This window comes from Pollicipes pollicipes, unplaced genomic scaffold (genome assembly GCF_011947565.3).
Source record: "Pollicipes pollicipes isolate AB1234 unplaced genomic scaffold, Ppol_2.1 Scaffold_5724;HRSCAF=6776_pilon_pilon_pilon, whole genome shotgun sequence".
In the NCBI taxonomy this organism is placed as follows: domain Eukaryota; kingdom Metazoa; phylum Arthropoda; class Thecostraca; order Pollicipedomorpha; family Pollicipedidae; genus Pollicipes; species Pollicipes pollicipes.
The window spans coordinates 36,342,452-36,350,256 of NW_023596746.1; the positions used below are offsets into that span (position 1 = coordinate 36,342,452).

The following is a 7,805-nucleotide window of genomic DNA, read 5'->3' on the forward strand; positions in this document are numbered from 1 at the left end:
ACGGGCAGATAAGCAGGGAGGTTACGATGACTCATACTGAGCTTTTGATTATACAAAATTGCCATGATAATTATGCACCAAACGAAATGCCGGAACCTCATTAAAATGCCATAAATTCGATTGTTTATGTCTGGCACCCAATAAAGCACGCTACTGCTGAGGGCTGTCCGAAATTCAGGGGCGGCTCAGCCGAAAGGTTTCGATGACCCGTACATATCATCAGAAAATGAAAATAAAGATACGAGCGGGCAACAGTGCCCACCGAGACAAGCACAGGCATATTCCTTAGCTGCATAATCTTAACACCGTTGCTTAAACTAGGTTCCGTGATAACATTGTGTGCCCAGCCTAGGACAGAGATTATAAAAATGTAGCGATTCTAAGATTTTGAGGACCTTGTGGTCTTGAGCTATTTTTCATATCCTGTACACTAAATTCCTTTTCAAGTTAAGGTTTGTTGCAGCATGCTCCACTGCTGCATTTCGATCCACCATGTGAGTACGCACTACGGAAACTTACGTATCGGCAAGATATTGATTAAAGGGAGTGTTTCACACTTGTATGGGGTTTTGAACTGAAATAGCTGTCTTGAAATTCACCCGGTGCAGTCCACAGCCTTGCCGTTAAGACATAAAGCCTTCTAGCTTTTAGTTACACACCCCCAAAGATATGCAGACCTTTCCGGGCAGACTAATTCGAGGGCACTCTGGAATCCATGACGCCATAAAAAACGCCATTCAAATTCTGCCATTGCCATTAGCCATGAGGCGATCAAGGTCAATGAAAATATGGCTGCCGAGTCGTTCATGTCTGGCGTTCGTGAGCGTTATTTCCAGAAAAAAACGGACCTCAATTGGCTCTCAAATTCCATGCGAGGTACGATTTCGTGATCGAAGAATGACGTATTGAGGAACATATTTGTTTGCGAGAGAAATTGTGTTGTCAGAGCAGCCTTTTCCATCAAAAAGTATACCCATAACTAAAAGTGAGCTTATTTCATAACATCTGATGCCTGCTTTGATATCTTCAAACGTGAAACATTTTCCTTTCAAACGGTCAAGTATCCAACGCTTTGCTTCTCCTACAAGATATCCCTCGGCCCCAAGGTTAAAACATATTTTATGTGCTACTCTCTTCCACATGCATTTTCCTTTCAGCCTAGTCACACATGTATAACAAGCCGTACTCCCAGCTGCGGGACGCGTGGGGTCTCTCGCACTGGTTGCACCAGCGTGGACTTCAACCAGGATCGCTAGTCCACGGGCTGCCCTAGGGCCGTGCACGCACTCCGATGTTAATCGTGAATGCCTTCGTACGGCGGCATTGACGTGTTTAGAAAGCTCGTGACCTGTAAAAGTGAGTTTCGCGTGCGCATAGCTTGTTTGCTTTGCCTTTCTACAGCTTCGTCGCAAATCTGTGCGGCACAAGAGGCAGAGGGCATCTCCATGGCTGTTCTAAAAACCATGTTAAGCTTTACATCCTAATTTGTTGTTAGCATTGTACAGGCGCAACCACGGGCGCTACTAAAATCATGTAATTTAATGCTCTGGAATGACCTAATCTACCTGGTAACAGTGACGCTTGATATCTTGGTTAAGCCAGTACGTTGTGCTATAATGAGGGGCTTTTACATTCTCAGCATAGGAATACGTTATACTGAAAACCAGGACATTGGGCCTTCCTTGCTTACATCAAGTTCTTGGTTTGTATTGCATCGCATGCGAGCGAAGGGATAAATACAGATTACTTCACGAGGATCCACCTTACCTGCCTGTCTTGATATTCAACCCCCGGCACTGGCACTTTTTTGTCAGCGCGGCAGACCAATAAGCACGTCCCAAACTGCTTGCTTTCGGACATGTCAACGAATATCACACCAACAGAGTTCATCCATTGACAGTTTTTTGCTAAAGGTGCGCTGTGGCATGAGATACCTCTACTTTAAGGTTCTGTGTCAGCCGCTTGTGTACCTACGTCTTTGTGTCCACTGGCCAGTTGTAAGGGAAACCATTTGGTGATGCGTCTGTTGCCTGTTGGTGATGCGGACCCCGATCATTATGACGTGCAGACCATGCTGGATATTTAACGCGACCGCAACACTAGCGGCGCAGTAAAACACATCACGCTCAGGCTGCTTCGCATAACGCGACTGGCTGACGGGTAGCGGTGAGAACGCGTGACAAAAACGCCCCGTTGACCACGATTGCTGCATAACTCTGCCTTCATCAGGCTAGTTTTTGCCATCGATACAAATTTTTCATATCATTACTATCACAACCTGTCTGAGCCAGCTCCGGTTGCACAACGCCGCGGAACAGGGTCGTTTAGCCGCGCCTGCACTATTGCCCAATTCACCTACACACCGACCAAACTGGAGCGCAAGCTGCCGGCCTGGGTCCTGTAAACGGCACGGTGAACTGCGCGGACCAGGCATATCTGCGCAGCCGGAGGAATGATAACATTCCGTGGTCACGAAAACGCACCGCAGGGCCGATTGTCCGCCGCTGTGGAGTACACATGCCCATGCTGTCGAGTAGAGCACCTTTGGGATGAGGAATACTGCCAGCGGACAAAGCACTCACCCAAGATCCCAGATATCATCGAGGCCAGGCAGCTCCTTACGGTGTAAGTGGCTGGAATGCATTCCTCATGCTTTGGTAAAAAAAAAAAAAGCAGCGTTTGACACAATGACTTCACATACAGTCTGACGCTAGACGCATCTGAGACCGTGCGTGTGCCGCGCGAGCTCTCAGTCACACCATTAACGTCCAAAAGAGGTCAGCCGGCGAAGCGACGGGCCCCGTTGTCAGAGCTCAAGGTCACGGGAGAGCGATGAGCTCGCGCTGGCGCCGGATCTGGGTGTGCTCCAGTTACGAGGCTCTGTCGAGCCGCGCGTGACACTCGTCAATGCGAACGGTCGCTCGGCCGACGCCGGGGAGACCAGGCTGACAAGCAGGCACGCGCGTGCAGCACCGGCTGGCTGGAGGGACAGCAGACGCATCAGACGCTGGCGAGCATCGCTGGTGGCGGCGCCGTGGCCGGCGGCGGGCCCGGTCGGCCGGCCCGTGACCAGCGGTGGCCGGCCGTGTCGCCGGTCGGCCGGGCGCGGGCACGGCTCCGCCACTTTCACGGGTGGGCCGCGACCTTGCGCGGCCGCCGGCGGCGCCGGCGCCGCTCCCAGCTGGCCGGCCCAGGCGGCGTCTGGCCACAGCGGCGAGACCGAGCCGCGCGCGGCCCGAGTCGGGTCGAGTCGCGACCGCTGCCGACGCCCGCGAGCTAGGAGGGCTGCAGGGCTGCTGCTGCGAGCGGCGGGACGTGCCGCTGCGACACTGTCACGGTCGCTGCCGTCGGTGCGAGCCGCCGGTCCGGTGGGGCGGCGCGAACAGGTGAACTCGGTGCCCGGGCCGCTGGGCTGAACCGCCTGCCGCCGCCGGCCGTCCACGGCCGGCTCGTGCCACCTGTCGACCTGCGACCTCTGACGTCATGGAAAAGACTGCCCAGCGGCAGCGGACGACCTGCGCCACACGCCATGCGCCGTTGGGGCCTCCAGCTACGGTAAATATTCTGCTGACTCTGACCGGTCTGCAGGCTGATGCGGAACATTTTTGGGCACTGCATTCGTAATCAAGGGAGCTGTCTTGTTTCTGTATGGCCAGCACGTGTTGATTGTGTTGGGATTTGTTCGCATGAATACTAACATTTGCTTGACCACGTTATCTCGTCAAAAAATTGTGCTATTGCGTGTGGCATGATTTCCTCAATTATCTGCTTTGAAGCGCAGCAATCTGCTATCTTGTCTACCCTAGGTGAAATAGCTCGACTGAGCAGCACAGTAACGGAAAATCGGACGCCATTTAATCATATCAAACCTAGTTGTACATACAGCGTTTACATGTGCATGCCATGGTCCTGCGCTGTCTCCCAAGATAGCGCAGGACAGCTAAAGATCATGAAAAACATAACGAACATTAAACTTATTGGGCTGAACAAAATATCCCTATATCTTTCTTGGCGTGTTTAACGACCAACCCGTCTTTCGCCGCGCTGCAAAATGATGCTTTCGATTTACTTTCGCTTCAATCGACTTGGTTGGGTTTGATGACTGTCTTGACAGTTCGATAACATCATGCAACTTTATATGTAAGATAAATATTCGACTTTGCTAGCACATTTCATTAATGCGCTCGCGAAAATGTACGCGAAAGCGTCGCATACCTCAAGTAGCCTCTGATGAAGCCAGACAGCATCTCACGCAGTCAGCTTTACACAATCTTACAACAGGTCAATTTGGCCTCGACTGAGTGTCACGATCAGTATTGCACACACACGGTGTTCAGCGGAAACTGGCAACTCGTGACAATACGCTTTCCTTGAGTGCAGAAATTCGTCGAGCCTTGCTCTGTCGTGGATCGTAATGTGACCGAATAGTTCCAAATCTTCCCATGTGGAAGGACAAGTGAGGGATAACCTTCGCCGGTGGGGCACAGGCACTTCTCGCCTTTATGTGTGGAGGCCCACAGGCACGATATAATGCAGAAATATGAAGTGTCTTTAGGTATGCAGAGATAATCGATGTCTAATTTATACGCGCCCTCTACAGTTACCGCGCATACATGAAGGACGGGGTTTCGTAGCTATCACCAAATTCCATACAGTTCATGCTGATGAGGCACGTGAAACGTCAAACCATGTTAGAGTATTACACGTTGTAACCCAACAACTTTTGCCTTTGGCACATTTGCACAATGCCGGCGTTAAATGGGCCTACGTCTTAAAGACGTTTGCTATAGGCCGCCTATGACAGTCATTCAGCAGCAGTCATTCGGTCAGAGCGCGGCGTAAGACAGCTTGGAATGCATGCTACATGACATACGATCATGGTGTGACGGCTGGACGTCAGAAACCGTTGCCATGACCTCGGGAAAAAGGGCATGGTACTGTCAAACAGACGGTGAGGGCTTAAACTCGATGCCTGAAAATTATAGCACTATGGCTGAAACAGGTAAGACGTTGTCTGAGAATGATGTCAGCCGGCCTCACTGGCAGCTGGTGTATTGTTGAGGCTTTCTTAAGTCACTTGCGGCTCGAAAAAACCGCCACATTCGTTCCGCCCTTTCCATGGTATCGTAACATACCATTCTGCAGCCAACAATGAAGACACACGCAGACACAGATGCTGAGACGTGTCAGCGAACTGGGCCACACTGAAAGAACAATTTATGTCAATTCATGTCGACTGTCAACGAGTTTAGCAGAGTTTCTGTTTGAACGCAGTCGCAACCCCACGTAATACATCTTGACCCTCGGCAGCAGCATGCGTCTTCATGATTGTCCCGCGGTGAGAGACCGCTGTCGAATGCGGGATTTCAAGACAGACACTTAGGCTGCGAGTTCGCAAGAAAACCGTATAACATAATGGCACTATTCAATCTTGTTTTCGCTTAGCTCAGTCAAGACAAGTTCATGCCATCCGCAGACATCTGAAAATATATCTCACATAAACGGGTCTTTCACGATCGATACGGTAGCCACAACTACAACAAACTTATCTCGGTAAGAAATGACGGGACGATACACGTTATGACGTGCGTCCTACCAATCTCAGCAATGATTTAATCATCATTGACAGAAAACCGTATTAATCCCACAGTCAAGCATGAGCCGAGTCGGGGCAAAGGGCCCGAGCCAACCCGACCGAAACCGAGCGCGCGCTGTCTCGGGCCAGGCAGCCGCTGGCCGCCGGCTGGCTGAACGCGGGTCGACAGACGTCGGACATTCGCAGACCATGTCCCAACGGAACAGTCAGGCAGCGGGGGCACAGGGCAGGACCAAGACATCGGTGACCAGCTCCCAGGCCGCCCCGCTGATCACCAGGCAAAAATCGGTACGTGATTTCGCTCCGATTGAAGTGCATCGTGGCACTTGAATCACTAATTTAATCGTGATATTGATATCAACCGTGGTTGTCATGATCCCTTATTCGCCTGCATGAAAAAGTAAAAACAATTTTTGAGCTGTCAGTCACTTAGGAACCTCAGTGGTGTGCAGTTTATGCACGCCACCAAATCGTGCAGAACGCTACGCCCGTGCACAGTGAGTTACTTGTCACGTCTGGACGCCCACGCTTGCTGGCCGCACGAACATGGGGTGTGCAGCGAAAGGCACCTGGCCGAGGCCTCGGAGCCGCGACCCCAGCCGCAGCACGTGCTGCCGCAGCCCCGCCCCGGCCCGTCCGCTCGCCATCAACGGAGTGGCTCGTGCAGTCCTCCGCTCGTCAGTGACCCACGGCGCTGCCGCATCGGTCGGCTCTCACAGCTGGGCCGGCCCTTCCAGGCGCCTGACCTGAGCGGACCGGCGCCGCCGCCTGCCCGCCGGGCGCCCGGCGGCGCGCCGGCTGGCGACTTCAAGAGGCCAACCCTGCGGCCCGCGGCGCCGCCCGCCCTCGCCACCAAGCAGGGGCAGGCGACGGCGCCGGCGGAGGACGGCGTGGCGGACGACACACGGGGTCGGAGGGCAGGCGCAACGCAGAGGAGGTCCGAGGACGGTTCCGCTTCAGGGAAGTCGAATTCAAAACGGTTCCAGAGGGGGGGAAAATTTGGGCACAGTGCTGGGCTAAATGCGCATGGTTATGGTAGCAGCGTGGGGCGCGAAATAGCAAAAATGAGGGAGTTTTCCACACAATGTGCTGCTCGAGACAAACTTGTTAATGGGGGTCAGCGAAAGACGGACAAATCCAGTGCAGTTTCAAGCAGTTTTTGCAAAAGGCAGGGCATTGCAAACTTAAAGGGAAACTTGAGTAAAAACGGGCACAAGAGTAATGATGCTTGGGAAGAAAGTAAAACGACAAACATTACTGAAGGAAACAATGCAGCACGATTACAGGGCGTTAAGCTCTTGCCACAGTGGCGGCCAGAACATGCAGCCATCAATCTTACAAACGGAAGGTCACGTGGGGAAAAAGAAAAAGGAACGTCACAAAGTTGTCGAGAACGCCCACGAGACATTGCCGGAAAATCCAATAAACGACCTAGATCTCCAGAGCCAGAAAGTTCATCTTCTAAGAAGATAAGGCTTTCTAGCAACTCGGTTAAATCTCTCGTGGATAAATGGAGGGCTCAGGGGGTCCCAATGACAGGACGTTTCCAGTTGCCTTCCCACAAACGGGGCGTCGCAAGAAGAGCTTGCCCGGAACGAAGCATGAGCGTGCCCCAAACGAGCTTCAATTATACCGACAAGCAAGGACATCGGAAGAAGCCTAGCCCTATGGCGCTAGGTTGCCATGGAGGCCGTCTGTCTCCGGCGCTGCTCGGGCCACACCCGAATGCACACAAACCCATCCAACAGCCGATGTCATTCTCCACTTCCGAGAGCTCCCGGCAGGAGAGATCAAAGCCGCTGCAATCGAAGGCTTTCAGCACACCAGGCTCCTGGCCGTCGTCTCGGGCCAGCACACCGGGGGGCGATGCTCAGGCCCGGCGGCGCTGCAGCGAGCCTGCCCCTCTCGGTCACCACTGGGCCACGGGCCTGCCGCTGCTGCCGGATCTCTTGGAGCCGCTGTCTCCGATGTCACCGCTGTCACCGCCGTCTCCGCGGTCGGCAGAAACGGGGTCGCCCCACAGCGGCGAGGAGATCCTTCGGCCGTCCTTCGCGGCGAGCTGCTGCCCAGCCCGTGACCCTATCCTGTCAACTCCCCCTCATAGATCGCGTGCGGACCTGCGCGGCGGCCGCCACGCGGACGGGGCTTCGCACGGCAGTCGTCAGCGCCCTGGCCGCGCTGGGGACGCCGGCCACCGGACGAGCCGAGA

The 7,805-nt window shown here is 53.6% G+C and overlaps 1 long non-coding RNA gene across 1 annotated transcript; it reads left to right on the plus strand.

Moving 5' to 3' along the window:
• The first annotated feature begins 3,278 nt into the window (after window positions 1-3,278).
• LOC119102220 (uncharacterized) lies at window positions 3,279-6,352 on the plus strand. Its single transcript, XR_005094669.1, has 3 exons — window positions 3,279-3,555; window positions 5,651-5,884; window positions 6,334-6,352. It is a non-coding gene; the product is annotated as an uncharacterized LOC119102220 (long non-coding RNA).
• Window positions 6,353-7,805: the final 1,453 nt, after the last annotated feature.